The sequence below is a fragment of the Sylvia atricapilla genome, chromosome Z (assembly GCF_009819655.1).
Source record: "Sylvia atricapilla isolate bSylAtr1 chromosome Z, bSylAtr1.pri, whole genome shotgun sequence".
NCBI classification, from domain to species: Eukaryota; Metazoa; Chordata; class Aves; order Passeriformes; family Sylviidae; genus Sylvia; species Sylvia atricapilla.
Genome location: NC_089174.1, coordinates 76,219,605 through 76,237,314, shown reverse-complemented (window position 1 = coordinate 76,237,314; position 17,710 = coordinate 76,219,605). Strand labels below are relative to the sequence as shown.

Below are 17,710 nucleotides of genomic sequence, written 5' to 3'. Positions count from 1 at the left end.
AAAGAACTGAGCCTGAGAACTGCATCTCTGCATATCCAACCAATACATTCTCCTCCTTGTAAAGCCAGAAGGCAGAAAATAATTTTAACTCTTAAGAGGAGTCATAATCCCTGTGCATAAGCCAAGAACCTGATTTAGAAAACGTCCTTCTTGTGGCCTGGACAACAGTTCCATCATTTTCCCATCACTTTTCACTGTCACCTCTCAATTAAAGACACAGCAGCCCTCAGCATTTTTAGGAGGCAGACGTATACTAAGAGCTTGCAGATTAAAGCAAGCACTAAACTTGTTAGGTACTCACCTTTGGAAAGACTTCCTTAATTCTTGAGTTCTACATCTTAAATGACCCCTTACATAACTTGCTATGTATTTTCCTGGATGGTATATTGGTAATCTTGGGTTGAATGAGAACAGAATTCTAGGTAGTAGTTTCTGTTGTTCTGCAATTCCTAGTTAAATACCAATGGATTTTTTTCCTGTAATTGCAAATAAACAGACAAAGGAGAGAGATTGTTAGCTAGGCCTACTTTTGATTGTGGTAGAAAGATCACAAAGATTAACTTTCCTTATTCTTATTCTATAAGATGTTCATCAGGATGTGGGAGGAATGGCACTTTCTACAATGCCTAGTGGTTCCCTGTCATTCCTGATCATTACAATGTGGAGTAAGGGCACACTTCTCCATGCTGGAAAAAGCCAGGGACTGGTTCCTCTGTTGCTGGTTATTTCTGACATTAAAGTTCTCGGCAACACTTAGGTCTGAGCAGTGCTACAGGTGGAAGAGCGGAAGATGCAATGGGACATTGCAGTAGCCAGATTCTCACAGTACAGCAGTCACACTGCTAAGCATCCTAAAGCTACCACAGGTTTCCAGTCTCTTGGCTTAACTTTATCAGAATATCAGAATATTTTAAACCACAGAAATATGGTCTTTAAATGGAAAAAACCAGACTTGATATATGATATAGACTAAAACACACCTCCACACTTTGCAGAGTCAAGCCCCACTTCAGATGCAGCAATTTTCACAGAATCACAGGATACCAGAATCACAAAATTAGCTAGGTTGGAAAAGACGTTTGAGATCATCAAGTTTAAGCTATGACCTAACACCACCTCATCAAGTAAGCCATGGGACTGAGTGCCACATCCAGTTTTTTTTAAATACCTCTAGGGGTGATGACTCCACCACCTCTGTAGATAGATGACTCCAGTGCTCAACCACTCCTTCTGTGAAGAATTTTTTCCTAATGTCTAACCTAAACTTCCCCTGGTGCATCTTAACACTGTGTCCTCTGATCCTGTCACTGCTTGCCAGGCAGAAGAGGCTGATCTCCACTTGGCTACAGCCTCCTTTCAGGTAATTGTAGAGTGACAGCATCCCCTGAACCTCTTTTATTCTGGGCTAAACAACCCCAGCTCCCTCAGCCATTCTTCATGGGGCTTGTGTTCCAGGGTCTTCACTAGCCTTGCTGCCCTCCTTTCTTTTCAGTGGTTTCCTGGCTTTCAGCAAAGTTCACACTGTCCTCATCTGATTGCCATGACAGCCAGATTTTCTTCATCATATTAAAGGTTCAGGTATGGGTCCACTGAAGTGAGGCCTCTGCTCTTTATGTCTTTTACTGACTGCTGTTCACAGTTTCTCTCATCCCACTGTGTCTCCCAAGGCTGTATACATGCCCAGCAGGTGGGCAGGATGTAATGTCACCCCACATGACACTCACCAGCAGACTGTCCTTCCTTGCAGGCACAGAGAACAAGACAGACAGACTCTCTGCCATGTGGGATGACATTGCACGCTGCAGGTGGGAGCTCTGCTGCAGAGGGACAAGAGGGAGCACTGAAGGCTGGGTGCTGGAGCCCTGGAAAACAGGGGGCTGTAGTTTGTAATCCCAAGGGTAAATTCGGCTCTAAGTGCAATGCAGTGGCAAGCCTGTTCTGAACGTGCCTGTCCTCCCTGCCTCTCCTTGCTGCGAGGACGGCAGGATGTCCGGTGCCAGCAGTAACATTCCAGTAAAGCCGCAGCTGGTGCCTCCATGCGCAAGGCAAGCTGCAATTCCTCAGCCCTGTGATCACCATCAATGATGCATTCACAGCAGAGGACAGGATGGAAGAGTCAGTCAGCTAACAGTGCTCTCAGGCTCCTCAATGGCACCACTGTCTCTCTGCCTGCTGACAGGGGCTGTGCATGTGCAGAGAGTTGCACGCTCCCAGCGAGGATACACCAGTAGAGCTGGCAGGTTGTGTTCTAATCTCCAGGCAGGCTCAGCCCAGGCTGTCAAATTTGCTTAGAACGAAGGAAATCATGTTTTTTCCTGCCTTTCCCTCCTGCCCCTTACTTAAATAACCTCCTCTGTGGCTTAAGGAAGAGGCCCAGATGGCAAACAGCCTGCAGCTGTGCTACCCGGGGAATAGTACAAGGAAACAAGTCTCACACAGCAGGAATAGCTCATGGACTTGTTGGAGCTTGTGCAGAGCAGGACTCCTTTAATCACCCTTTCTCAAGGTAAACTGCATACTTTCATTCAGCTTCATTTTTTGTGTTCCTCCTTTTTTCCCTCCCATTTGATGCAACTAATTCAGGTCCGGTCACAGGTACTCATGCAAGGCTTTCCACACTGAGGTATTCCATTCACACACAGGGAATAATGTCAGGCATTTTCCTTTCCCCACCGGGCCTTCACACACTCTTTCTACACCATGTACTCACTGCCTGATGATCCATTGAAGTCTAAATACCTAATCCTCAAAATCTGCAAAACTCAGGCAGTGACTTCACAACAGGGGACTATTCACATGAGTCAGGGTGCAGAAGATACACCCTCATCCTTCTCTATCCCTTCTCTACTTCTGGCACAGGTATACATAGTGTTCAGTTCATAGTCTAAACCTTGTCTCTCTTTTGTTTCTCTGTTCTCAAATCTCTAAAACTTTATTTAGAAACAAAGGAGGGAGGACACAAAAGGTTTGCAGTTCTTGGTGTGGATGTGTGTTGAGGGTGCCCTGAACACCAGCCAGAGCTGCAGGGTAGGAGGGCAGATCTGAGTGAAGGAATCAAATCTTCCCCTAGGCTGCTAACATAAGTATGATCAGAAAGAAAATATTAAAGTATAATGACATAATTTTATGACATTGAGATCTACAAAGGTCTTCTTGCCATGGAGACAACCATGAGCAAAATGGGATTTAGCAGAAATTTGCCAGTTAAAGACATTTAACTCACAGTATGGTCTTGGACAGGGTTTTGGTTTACTTCCATAGGGAAAGATGGGTTATAAAATGCAACAGTTTTGATGCTGTTTCAGGGAAGCTGGTTCAGTACATGAGCATGGGACAGGTGAGGGTACAACTCACTGAAAAGCAGCTCTCCTTGCTTCCCATGCTTGCAAACTCTCTTTGCTTCCCATGATCATGGGCTCAGCAATGGTGCAAAGGCAGAATATGTACAGTGGGCAAGCTGGGGCATTGCTCAAAGGGGACAGAGCTAACATGCTTAGCATGTGTCCTGGTTTTCAGAAGTTTTAATTTTTGCTGAGGTGAGTACTCTGAAGTGGATAATCTTGGCATCACATTAATGCAGCTCTCTGCCAACAAATTCCACAACATTTAAAAGAAACAATTTTCTTCTTAATACGCATATAAGAATCTGTCATTACTCCCTGGTTGTGCAGGTGGCATGATTTTGTGCCTAGTTGTAGGTAAAGGACCTCCTGAAATTCTGTGGAAATCTTCCAGTTTTGCTTTATACTTTACAGACTGAAATAAATTATATTTCCAGGGCACAGCTGCTGACTGAATAAGCCATACATAGGGTTATAAACAAAACCCCATTAGAACCCCATTCTTCTGGTCACAGTATCTCTCATATAATAAGAGTAAGACACAGCTCTCTTCCTCTCTCTAGTTCTTCCCCTAACACATCTTGCAACACATATCCATGCCATAACTTTCATCTTAACTCCTCTGTAAGACATTAACTCTCTAGAGACCCCAGTATCTTTCTTGCCTTTGCTTATATGTGTATAAATGGCAACTGGAGAGAAACAGTCCTTTGTTTTCTTTGGCTAAGTTCTACACTGAGCCAAATACTCCTCTCCTGCATCTCCAGCCAAGTTTTTCCAGCCATATCCATGGTCCATCTACTGCCCCTTCACTGCAGGACAACATGTCTTCCTCCCTGCGCCAGTGCTGCCATTCCCTGGTTCCTTACTACCTGGAGATGCTGCCTATTGTACTTTCACATTTCCTGCTTATCCAGGCTTGAAATTTGTGTTACTGTAATTCATCATATAATTCCAGTGTTTTTTAGATTTAGGTCTGTATGCCTAATGTCCTTCCTCCAAGATTCTGCCTCTCATGATTAAGACAGGGAAGAGGGAGTTTGACCCCAACCAGTCATGGCTCTTCTGATGTCCACACAGAGAGACCTGCACAAGGGTAAAGGTTTAAGACTAATAGTATTTCCCCTGCTTGAGTGCAGAAGCCTGGTGCAGGTTCAGGAGGGGACATAAGTGGCTGGCTCCTTGCTGTGACAGAGTTCCCACCAGTGGTCTATAGATGTTGACAACTTGGTAATTCTGTGGGCTATAAAACTGGCTGGTCCTGTTTGACTCTAAAACTTTGATCTAGGAATTCCTCTTGGGGCCCATGAAAACATAGCGAACTCTACATTAAAATAGGAGTTTTGCAGCCAAAAATATGGATAATCCAAGAATCATCAAATTAACAAACACTATGATGCAGTTCTGTTTTGTAAACACAGTGGATGCAGCTAAGCTCCCATGAAAAGCCACAAGGCTGTGAAAACTGAAATGTTTATTCTTCCATTACATTCAAGGACACTAATAAAAATAAAATAAAGTAAATAGATACTGAGACCAGAGGATTCCCAAATATCAAGCAGGGAGAAAATCTGAAGTGGGAAAGAGAAAGAAATAAGGGTCAATTATTGAAGCTGCTTTCTTTTATTGTGTTTCCCCTACCACTGCTTGTCAGGACATTCAAACCACATGTTTCAAGGAAGATTTTTATGTTGCAAAATCTCAAGTGGTATATCTAAAGAAAAGACCTGTTGTCCAGCAGACATTTTCCTTTGTCATGCTGGCTGCAAAAGAGATGGGTCATGTGCTGGTTATGCATTTCCCCCCTTGCAAGGTGCTCTATTGACTTCTTGCAATGTATTTACTGGATGAATCACACACAAAAGTGCTAACGGGACCACGGTGTTTCCCTTGCCGACATGCAGCCACCTCTGCGTGCAATCCTTAATTAGGTAAACCTGCCCAGGTGTTGGGCAATACACAGGCATCCCGTTTATATAAATGTACAAAGACAGCTGGAAGGTGGCCAGTGTGATGCCCACCCACAAGGGGCTGGAAGGAGTATCCCTGGATCTACAGGCCTGTCAGCCTGACCTCACTGCTTGGCAATATAAGGGAACACATAATCTTAAATGTGATCACACAGCTCACACAGGACAACTAAGGGATCAGACTCAGGCAGTACAGGTTTAGGAAAGGCAGGTCCTACCTGACCAACATGGTCTCCTTAAATACCAAGTGATGCTCCTAGTGGATGAAGGAAAGGCTGTGGACATAGCAAGCCTTTAATACTGTCTCCAGTGACATTCACCTGGAAAATGTGACAGGCTATGTTTTGGACATGTGCACCTTTTGTTGGGTAAAAACTGCCTAGATGGTTGGACACAGAGAATGATGGTGAGTGGTGCCACATCCAGTAGGCAGCTGGTAAAATGGTGTTCCCCAGGGCTCAATATTGGCCCAGTACCTTTCTATTTCTTCATTAATGACCTGGATTAAGGCATTGAGTGCAGTCTCAGTATGCTTGAGTATAACACCAAGTTAGGTGTGGTGTTGGTTTGCTGGAGGGCAGGAAGGCTCTGCAGAGGGGTCTGGACAGGCTGGGTCATGGGCTGAGGCCAGTGCTGTGAGGTTGAAAACCAAATGCTAAGCCTTGCCATTAGACCACAACATCCCCAAGCAGCATGACAGGCTGGGGCAGAGTGGCTGAAAAGCTGCCCAAAAGAAAAGGACCTGGGGGTGCTGGTGACAGTGACTGAACATGAGCCAGGCTGTGCCCAGGGGGCCAAGAAGGCCAATGGCATCCTGGCCTGGGTCAGCAATGGTGTGGGCAGCAGGAGCAGGGCAGGGATTGTCCCCCTGTGCTGGGCACTGCTGAGGCCACACCTCGAGTGCTGTGTCCAGTTCTGGGCCCTCACTGCAAGACAGACACTGAGGGGCTGGAGAGAGTCCAGAGAAGGGCAATGGAGCTGGGGAAGGGTCTGGAGCAGCAGTGCTGTGAGGAGCAGCTGAGGGAGCTGGGGGTGTTTATTCTGGAGAAATGGAGGCTCAGGGGAGACCTTATCACTCTCCACTTCAGCTGGAAGGAGGCTGTGGGCAGGTGGGGGTCTCTTCTCCCTGGTAACAAGTGACAGAACAAGAGCACAAGACTCAAGCTGTGCTAGGGGAGGGCCAGTTTGTACATCAGGACAAATTTCCTCAAGGAAAAGATGGTCAAACATTGGAATGAGCTTCCCAGGGAGACTACCCCTGAAGGTGTTCAGTAAATGACTGGACGTGGCACTTGGTTCTGGCCTAATTGACAAGGTGGTGATCAGTCAAAGGTATAACCCTATGATCTCAGATTCCTTTTCCAATCTAAATGATTTTGTGATATTTAGGCATACCTTCAGGCCGTAGAGGACACAGCAGTACCCAGTACCTTCACTCTCTGTTGTGAGAAAGAAGGGTAAGGAGGAGTGCAGAGACAGGTTTTCTGAGCATCCTGAGCAGTGGCTCTGATGGCTCCACAAACTCACTTGTCATCTACTTGCACAGTCTTATGTTCCCAAATTTTCTGGTATCTTGCAGATCCAGCATAAACTTTCTCTAGCCAAATATTTTGTCTTTTCTACCTTTTTTTCTCAAAAGCTTTCCACTTCCTTTCTTGACTCTCATTCTGCCTTTCTTGTTTTTACAATCCAGCCCTTTAGGCTCTCCATACAGTGTTGGAGAATGTGCCCCTTCAGGTGTTCCTTTATGCCACCTTCAGAAAGCTCCATTCCCCTGGCAAACTCTCCTGCCTTCTCATACTTTATAATCCCTGTTTTTCTCATTACCTGAATTATTATCCCTATAATTTGTCTTGTCTTTGTTTGACTTGTCTGCCTTCTGTGGCAAGCAGTGTAGAGTGGGGAATGGGGCTTGCTCTGTCTCGCAGTTTGCTACTATCTGAGTCCTCTTCAAACAGCAATAAATCTCATATCTGCCTCATTTTGCCTCTGCTTCACACTCTGTTCAGTCTGGATCTGATGGAAATGCCCTCTGGCACATTTGGATGGCAGACCAAGTCCCCCAGAAGTTCTGAGAGATCCATGCTGGACTTTCCCTGTGAGCACAGCTCTACCAGTCTTCACTGAGGCCCAAGAACATGGAAGGTGTTCAGGGTGCCTGAGGGAGAGTCTTATTCTTTGCTTAAAAATGAAGTGGAAGAAAGGACAAAAATTGGGGAAAATATTACTATAAATGGAGAGAATCCTTTTCACTGCTGGCAGAAGTATTTCATGAGTCATGATTATTTTCTTTTGAATACAGAGCTTCTCTGAGCTGATTAAGTGGAATTAACAACACACTCAGGAATCCTCACAGTTCCCTGTTTCACTGATCCCTGTGGCTCTTGTTTTACCTCTCCTGCCTTTGGGAACACTTGAGGAATTTATTAATGAGGCCCAATTACAGAAAATTGTGGGTTTATAATCAACATTCTGGCTAATGCTGGAAAGGAGCTTTTAACTCCTTGGGAATTTAAAATAAACATCAGAACCCACCTTCCCAGGCATTGTTGCTCCCCCAATCACCCAGAATGAGAGCTGGCCACTTACCCCTACCAGGGCACTGCATCACCAGTTGAGCCTCCCAAGCAGCAGCAAGTCACAGGCTCAAGATGCCTCTCAACACACCCTACGCATTGGGGGGACTTTGGCCAGGAAAGGGTTTCAATTAACTGTCCAATTATTGCCCAACGTTGCATTTATTTGACCAAATTACTTGTGCAAAGCAAGGACTCCCAGGAATACTTGATGCTAACTCAGAATGAAGGGTTGAGCTGGAAGGCACTCAGCAGGTACTGGCACATCTTCTGAAGTTCAGTGGGGCTCCTCCAGAATTGACTTAATTTTGTCATTTGGAATCTTCTAGCTCTTTCCACAGATAATAAACCTTGAAAATGGACAGCTGCTGATAGCAGTACTGAAGGTCCAAGATTGGCAAGAGGTTTCTCCACAAATAGAGTTACACTGTTGGTGTATCATGAAAGTCTTCTGTAAAACCAAGTCAGATAAAACAAGGGCTAGGTTTTGGTATATAGTTTTATATTGCTGAATAAAAGGAGATTGTAATTGATTGCTGGTCCTGAGAACAGGTAAAATAAAGTGAGTCACTCTATACCACCATCTACTTCTGGATGGAGTCCCTAAGAAACAGTTGTTATTTTTGTTTTTAGTGGGGGGGGGGGGGGGCAGGTAATGTGCTTGAAAATAAAGACTGCAGACCTTTCTGCAGTTCCTATAAACAGTGGGTTTATAGTATAAAAGTTAGTATATGCATTGCATGACCTTGGGTTGAGCATGTGGACAGTGATGGTTGGTTCAGTGGTTTTGGGAAAGTGTTAAAGGAATGAGGAGCTAACTCCAAGGAGATGAACTTATTCATGGTGCTTCCTGAGAATAGCCCCTGACCAAATTATTTTCCAAGTCAAGGCTGGGTGTTGTATTGGAGAAAGCTGGCTGTGGTCTTGTAAAGCAAAGCTGAGGGGTGAACAAAGGAATGAGCTCTGCAGACCAGTGTCTATCCAGAGGACATGTCTCCATGGACCTCATTAGCAGTATGGATGAGCGTGTCTCTCTCATGGACCTTTCCAGATGTCCCATAAAAGCTTACAGTTGAGGCACAAATAAGCCCCTTTTTGCCTCTACCCAAAGATCTAATTTCACAGAACTTGCAGGACTTTCTGGATCCATTCCCTGTTTTGTCAAGATTGGTTCAAAGGTTACTGAGATAGGACTGGGAGGCAGTTCCAGAGAAGTATGTAGTTAGGGATGGTACAAATACATATGCCTTGCTTTGATGAAAAATGTGGCTGAAATCAGATCACATCAACTCTGCTGTTTTTTACAGGAGCACTATAATTTCTGATCACTTCTGACCCAGAAGAAAATTACATCAGTGTGTGCTATAGCTAGGGAGAGTATAAAGCTATGCTCTTGAAGATTTTCTTCGTTCCTGTCTGTCAGCTGAGGCTGCACTCTAACTTTTAGTATTCTACTAACCCAGAACTGGGGCTATAGTTGTTCCATATTTCAAAAGGGAAAATACACCCTTTCATTGCCTGCTTTATGGGCTGTGACATAAGTTGTTCCCCCTCCCAAGCACCCAGCCAAGTTCCAGGTAGCTCCATCGGGAACTTCAGTATGTTTGGTGCTCCTTAGTAGATATTTATAATTCTGCTTTCCTCAGTGAGAAGCTTCAGTCAAAAATACAGCACCAACAAAGTCTGAAGAGGCCAATGTAGTCTCAGAATGTGTTGCAGGAGTAGCCTGGTGATGAAAAGCTGACATCCATGGTCCTATGCATCTGCAAAGTTCACAAGGCTGCAGACACTTTCAGCTAGATAAGGCCCTTTGGGATTTATGGGATTATTAGTTATTGAGAGTTATGTCTGTTCACAGGGTAGAATATAGCCTTTAGACTACATTACTCATTGTGTGAGTCACTGTGTTGAATAACATATGTTTCCTATATTTGGTGGCATGACCCAATACATTGCACTTCTGTCCAGAACGGCGTTCTATTTAAACACCACCAGCCTTCATTTTCCATTGTAAAAACCCCAAAACATAAACTTAATTGTCCTACAAATTTATTATGTTTGAATTTTTATTTTTTTTGCATAATCAGTTGCTGAACCTGCAGTATTAAGGCAGATCAACCAGAGGCTTGCTGATAGCATCTCAATTATATATATTTATAAAGCTTGTATGTTTCCAAATGAAAGATGTATTAATTGACAGATGAGGATTCCAGAGGTTAGCTGGACTAAACAAACAGAAAAAACATTTAATTTCAATAATTTATGCCATTCCACAGGAACCAGTGAGACTATTCAGGTGCTTACAGCTGAGGACATGCATGTTTGTTGGCATGGTAGCTACTCTATTGTTCTTACAAAGAAGGAGTAGTGATCCATCATCATCAAGTGTAACAGGGTGCTAGGGGCTACTTTCATTAGAGGTAACAGCAAAATTCCCATTGATTTCAATGGAAGAGGGGCAGGCTCTCACACAGAAGTAGTAAGGTTGTGTAAACAAAAGTTACGGAAAATGTTCCTCATTAAAAGTATTTATGATGACTGTGGAGCCTGAGAGTCTTTTGGGTGTGGAGTCTCTGAAGTAAAGCAGTTATTAGTTCACTTTTCTCCAGTGCAATTAAGGCTAAGGCATATCAACAACACACAAATTTTGAGTATGTGGTGCTGGCTTCTAAAAGTGATATTACCTCAAGTCAGAGGTTTCTGAGAAAGCACAAATTGCATTAAAACAATCCACCTCTTTATTATTTGGCTTATTTTTTGGCTTTCTGCTACAATGAAATTAGTTTTAGTTTTGCTACTCTGATGTTTCTAGAACAGTAGTTATCATTCCCCAGGGTGGGGAACCTCAAGTTCCCTCAAGATAAACAGATAGAGAAAAATTATCTAGAAATCTGCCACAGTTATGCTTCTATTCCAAGTGGCTCCCTATTCTCTTTTAACTGAATGTATAAATGCTTGGAATACTAACGCAATTACTCACTAAGCTTTAGGATCTATAATGGAATTGAGGGTATTGCCACTAGCCAGGAAGTGCTTTTAACGTTTTTGAATCCTTGGAGCTTTTGACTTTGGGATATTATGTTGAGACAACTTCTGTTGTATAAACACATTGTTTTGCTCTTCACTTGAACTAAGTTTTTCAGTTTTTCCAGCATCCCTTTTCTTTATTATGGTACTTTGTAAACTTTTTCTTTATTGTAATGGAAGGACTAGAATAGCAGCAGTTTGGATGGTTTTTTAACTCTAATTGCCAGTATGTTATATAAAATACATTGGGATGATGATTACTGCATTCTGAATAAATGCACTGTTTCACTCAAGTGGTACAATGTGACAGAGAAAACATCTCACTAAAATCATCACTTAGTGTTTTTCAAGGATCAGACTAACTCATCACTATGGTATCTGATTTTAAAATCCTTAAAATTAGTTCTAATTAAAATTCCTTTTTTTTTTTTGTTTTGTTTTGTTTTGTTTTGTTTTGTTTAACAGCCAATTGGTTTATTCCTATACTCCTTCAGTGTACTTGAGAGACTACTAGTTGGTCTTGACCATCTGGCTTTCAACGAGATTCTAATTTATTACACCTACTCTTATAGCAGTGCCTGTAAGGTTCTACAGTAACTCTATGTCTTTAAACCTGAGATGGATGTGTACGAGAAAAAAAATTCTGCCAGCCAAGGATTAAAGATTTTAATTCACCAAAGATTGATATGAATTTTTTAAATCTAATTTTATTTATCGTTCTTAAGTGTAATTTCTCAAGTCTAGTTTTGAATTGATGCCTCCTAGGTGTTGTGAAATTTATTTATATTTTGGCCAATACTGTCTTTGAGATATAGCTACTCCTTAAAGAAACTGCTGTATGTTACTTAGAATTGCAAACATATCACACAGTAAAGACAGCCATGCTCTCAGAGCGTAATGGAAAAGTTGCCAGTTGTTTTAATAGCATTTCATTTATGGATATTCTCTAATCTAGAACTTCACCACTTAATAACAATATGGCAGCAAGACAAAATATCTGTGCAATTTTTTGAGATTAGTGGTTTTTCATAAGAGGACCATAAAGTCTCACCGGTCTGATATTAAGGGCTTAGATGTTTTTCCTTATTTTTCTCTTCAGAGAAAATCTTTCCTTGAGCATCGAATTCAGGTTGAATCAGGTTATGTGATTTGCTAATCTTCTGCAACACAGTTTTGATGATCTATGAATCAGGGTCAATTATCCTGAAAATAAAGGGTATCTTCTTGTAGAGAAAGAAAAATAAGAATACAGGCAACAAACTTTGCTGCATTTTCTTGGCCCAGGGTCTTTCCACGTGAGAAGGGCTGAATTACGTCTTGTGCTTGTGTCTGCCTGAGATGTTACACTACAATGCATGTACTTGAAATTCATGATCAGACATGACCAGAAGAGAAGTCGTTAAATCTAAAAACGTTCTGTGCAGATCCTGCCTCAAACATGATAATCTGTTTGTTCATCTGATAATGGGAGAGGCTGCAACATTAAGGGAAAAGAGAGTTTTTACATACAAGCCTTGACTTGAACCCTGACAGCTTTTTACAAACTTAATGTAATATAAAATTCATTCCTAGTTTCTGTGAGTATGAGATGTTCCAGAGTTTGCAGAATACATAGCATGTCAGGTGTGTCTTTCTCCTCCTCTCCTTTCTCTTTTCCCCACAGCACAGGTGGGCTTTTCATGAGTGTTGTGTCAATTTCCTTGGATGGTCTTCAACAAGTCTCTGGGAAGGACTGTTCCTGAGTCCCTGAGTTCTGGATTAGGAGCCAAATCAACTCATCTCCAGGAGCAAAATGGAAGATAAAATACTTCTTCCCTTCGCCAAATTAATTTTAAATTGCTCTCCAGAGCAGGGACTGATTCCAAAGCAGATATGTCAACAGTGAAGTTACAGTATATTTTCATATTTTGTATTCCTTGGTAGAGTATAACAGCCCAAATGAGTGCCATGATACTACAGAAGATTATAATACCTCAGTACTTAAACTTCTGGGGCTCTACTCATAGCTGAGCTATCACTGAGATAAATAAACCCTATGTTTTTGTGCAGTGTCACATGCTTTATTTTAAAGTAAGCTGATTCCATTATAGTGGAAGTTGTAAGATTGTCTTGCTCTTTTGTTAACAGGAATGCTTCATTTTATAAAAGAAAAGGATGAAAGGGTGCACAGAATAAATAAATCTTCTTTCTTTGTGTGCCTCTGTTGAGTGTCTGTTTCGCAGGTGGTGCTTGGCAGTACTGAAGGTTTGTTATGACTGGGTTTTGTAACAGTAATCATACCCCAGGTGTTAGTTTTTACCCCAGGTAAAAATACTCAGACATGACTCAACAAAAGAAGAGATCTTCGCATTCCTACAGTTAATTCTGTATGTTACATATTAATTGGAGTTGTGGACAAATACTTCTCTGTTCACCATCTTTCACTATGATGCAAAGGTTCTAAATCATGCAAGTTCCTCCTGGTTTTAGTTGCATAGCCTGTCAGTTTAGACATGCAAAGCATTTTTTCTTGTTACCCAACCTTCTTACCTAACAATTAAAAGAGCCTCAGCTATAACATTATAACTATAATGTTGAGATAAACATTATCACCCTCTTACAAATTAGGTAAAAAATTTAACAGAGTACAGAAATGAAGAAATTTTAAGAAATCAAGTAGCAATCTTTGGTGTTGGTGACCACTTCTCGTTATGTCCAGATATGTTTGAACTCATCAGAGCTCATGCCACCTTGTGTTTATCTCCAAAGCAAAATGACCCTCTCTGGGCCGATTAAGCAATCCAATGACTGGTTCATATTTGCACCATTTCTGTGATACAATCACAGTGCAAATATTATAATCAAGCATTTTGAGCCATTTTTTGTTTCCTGCTGTCTGTTAGGATCTTACATCTGTCTCAGGACTCTGAACTCAGAATAATTTCAAGGCTTAGGTTCAGCTTAGATGGTACCAAAATCTCAGAGAAATCCTAGTGAGGGTTCAAACGTAGAAGTGAGAAGATGGTGGTTTTTCCTGCTCTTCTGAGATTGCTGCTTTCTTGGTCACACCAAACCAAATTCAGGAAGCAAGATCCACTCCAGCTGCAACCAAACTCAGCCCTGAAAAGGAAAAGGATGAAGGCCAAAGGGTGAAAGGAAGGGTGGGAGGGCTGACAGGGGCTTCTGGTTCAAATAATTATTCTTCTGTGTCAAATAATTATTCATCATGACTATGCAGGCCCAATAACTGCTGTATGGCTTCTCTTGCCCACTGCTAGATTTCTATACTTGCATTTTTGACACCTTTAGCTTGACTTTGAATTCTGAGAAACCATGACTCTGGCTGGGTTTTCTGAGGTTTTATGTGCAACTTTGAGCAACCTGGAGTGTTTTCATTTGCTGTTTGTTACTTACCTCTTTTTCAGTCACTGTGAACTGAAAAATGTTCTTTGAGAACTCAAAAGCACAACAGTGTTCAGATGAATTGGCCTCAGAATCTGTTTCATCTTAATGAAAGCATTTGCACCTCTGCAGAGGTTAATTTCCCTGCTTCTGCATTGCTCTCAACGTGTGTTGGCCTTCCCAGTTTATTTTAATAAACGAGTGTCAAAGTAGCTACAGGCATTCTGCTGCTGGAAGAGAGTGTGGTTTTGCAAAGCAAACATTTGTGGGGCTTTCCAGACGTAGGAAGGGCATGGCAGTGGGTGCTGTCTCTCAATGGGAAGGGAGGAATATGGCTAGCAGCAGACAATATACCAAAACCTGTGAGTAAATATATGTATAATTTGCCCTTTAGAACAGAATAAAATGAGGAAGACAAGGTTAAAAAAAAACCCCAAAAACAAAACAACAACAAAAAAAAAACCCCAAGCAAACAAACAAACAAACAAAAAAACCCCAAAAAAACACAACAAAAAAAATCCCCAAGAACCAAACAATCATGGAAGAGAATATAAAAAAAAATTAAATCTGCATGAAAGAGAAGATTTATCGTGTTTTTATTTTTGAATGGCTGTTTTCCACAGCCTAGGACTGTTCAAAGCACAAGCACAGGAAGGGAATTTCCCCAGGAACTTCTCACATTGACACAGCTGGAAGTGTCAGGGGCAAACAAGGATTCATAGATGCCACAGAGATGTTGTGAGAATCAGTCCTGGTTAGCAAAAGGAATTAAAAAAAATTCCATCTAGGACTAACTAAAAGAACTTCTGCCGTCCTTCTAGCTTTCTTGGTTGAGGTCACATTTTTACCTCTGCATCTTGGGTCACTTGGAGCATCAGCTGCCAATTTAATCTATAGGAACCTCCCTCCTAATCAACATGTGGTAGATTTCAAACAGAGTCTGTCTTAAAGTCTTTTGAAAAATAATTAAGCTTAATATATATTTTCTCTCAGATTTCACTTGATGTGAAACTGGCTGAGAGATGTGTTTATATATTCACAGCATACATGAAAAGAGAACCAAAACAGGGCAGAAATGTATAGCTGAGATAAAACATGTGTGAGGAACTTCTCGATGCTGGGCTGAAGATCAGACAAGCTTACAAAAAGGGCAGGGAATGCTCATTATGGACCGAGTCAGCCCAGCAGCTGTGAGGCTCCTCCTTCCCCACTTCAATGATTTTATTGTTCATCCAAGCCACTGGCAGGCAGTCAGGAGAAATCCTGCATCTGCCCCTCTGCTGGATGCAGTCAGGCCTGGGCAACCTGGTGCTTCAGTCAGCTTTGTGAGATCTTGCTTGCTGTGACCTCCTCTGGTAGGAGGCAAGGGCAGGGGAAACCAGCGGTGCTGTGCAGGCCTGACCCATGCACCATCCTGGAAGCCACAGCTGAGCTTAAACAAAATAAAAAACAAATGCTCCCAGAGTACTACATGGATGCTGACTAGAGCTGCAAGTTTCAGAAGCTTAAATTAAATCTCCCTGTGGCTGCAGGTGTACAGTTTCCCCATACAGGTTAATAATGTTTCAGACTATTGTTGTGTTTTTCAGATTTTTTTTTTCCAGACTTTACCACTCAGGTTCACTTTGGGCATGGCATTCCGCGGAACTCTGCCACTCAGTGCTCTATCAGCTGCCAAGTGCATTTCCAGCAGTGTAAAATCTGATAATTTTGAATTGCATTGTTTCCTGTCCTTGTTCCTTCTTCTAAAGGTTATTTTGAGGGGGGGAAAGATACCTGAAATTTCAGACAAAAGACAACAGTTTTCTTTCTCTTTTCTTTTTCACCATTGAGAAAAGATTGACTGGTCTCTAAGGAGCATTGTGTCCCGGCCCTAGTCCTCTCTGAAATAGTTGTTTTTGTCTGTGTGCTCTAGACAAAACCATAATGGCACTGAAAGAATTCACAGTGCTGTGTTCCATCATAAAAACAAACAAATAAATACATACATACCTACATAAGGAATTCAAGGCATTAAGAAGCCCTAAGACCCAAAATATGTTCAAAGAAGTGTTCTGCTCTGATCTGCACCCACTGGTGTGAAATAAACTGAGCTTTGGCTGTTGGCATCACGGAGGGTTCACCTGCCTGGTGTCAGAGACAGCCCAGGAGGACACAGCCACAGAGAGGTTACATGCTTTGTCTGAGAAAACCCAAGCCTTGAGTGCATGCAATCATCTTTTCACAGTATGTTAAACAGTTTCTGGTCACCGGAGGGCTGGCTGATCACAAGTCTGAAAGAAGATCGCTTCTTAAAGTTTTGTCTGCCTGTCTATCTCCACAGGGGTTGTCCCCGCTGCCATAGTATCTGACTGCCTTTAATCTATCAATTTTTACACAGGTGATGCACACTACTTTAGTTCACTTTCATTTTCAAAGTGTTTTTGTAATATTTCAATCCTCACAAGGCTCTGGATGCTGATACCCTCACGGTGTGATGAGAAAAACTCTTTCTTCAAGTTAAAAGAGACCTAAAATTCTTTCTCTGAGAGGCAGAGAAGGGCTGTCTGAACTAGGGGCAGAACTTAAAAACTTCTAGCTTGTCAGCTTTGAATCTCAGAGAGCAGACATTGTTTCCAACAGTGCAAAGAATCATAATGTGCTGCCCTGGGTTAACACGTTCTTCCCCCTAAGTGTCCTTCGCAGTGTAGACAATTCACCGTAAACAACGATCTGATATCTAACACAACTATCTAACACAGATAGTATCTAACATACATCGAACAAGTTGCCTCTCCCCCGAGAGCCTGCTGAGTTTACTGGGTTGTTAAATGATACAGCTCTTTTCCTCTCACGCTCTAAGGCCTCCCCTTTTGTCATATATATGCACCAAGTTGCAGTGGAAAAGCAGTAACCAGCTTATTTCAGTTTCCTTAGGAGTCAAACCCTGAGTCTTTCTGGTTTTGAGCTAAATCTGTTGCACCAGCCCAGCGTGTGTTTATGGTTGAATTTAAGGGCGAGGCACCTCCGCTCTCACTGTGAAGTCTGCTGGAGGCTGGGAGCGCTGCCTAATTGCTCTGCAGAGCAGCGTGCTCGCAGTAACCTGCTGCAGATCCCCCCCAAAGCATAGCTACAGCCACAGCGCAGTGCAACCCACTGCTGCAGGCAGGCAGGAGAAACAGGAAGCTCAGGAAATGAACAGACAGACCCACCAAGGTTTTGGAGGTTATTTACAACACCAGGTAGAAATTCAAAATGTGAAAGGCTGTGTTAGCACAGCTTAAGCCAGAAAGCCTCAGCTTGGCACTTTTGTGTGATTGTCTGATGTGACTGCATGTAAACCTCATGTATACACAGCAGTGGTACAGTCCTACGAAAGCCTCAGTTCACCTTTCCAAACAGCCCAGCAGAACACAATAGAACCATTTTAATCTGC

The 17,710-nt window shown here is 42.4% G+C and overlaps 1 long non-coding RNA gene across 1 annotated transcript in view; it reads left to right on the top strand.

Moving 5' to 3' along the window:
- Positions 1-2,356: 2,356 nt before the first annotated feature.
- The window catches only part of LOC136373775 (uncharacterized), a 31,245-nt gene continuing 15,891 nt past the window's right edge, over positions 2,357-17,710 (top strand). Inside the window, exon 1 of the long non-coding RNA XR_010745729.1 lies at positions 2,357-2,506. This is a non-coding gene — a long non-coding RNA (uncharacterized lncRNA). The remainder of the gene's footprint in view (positions 2,507-17,710) is intronic.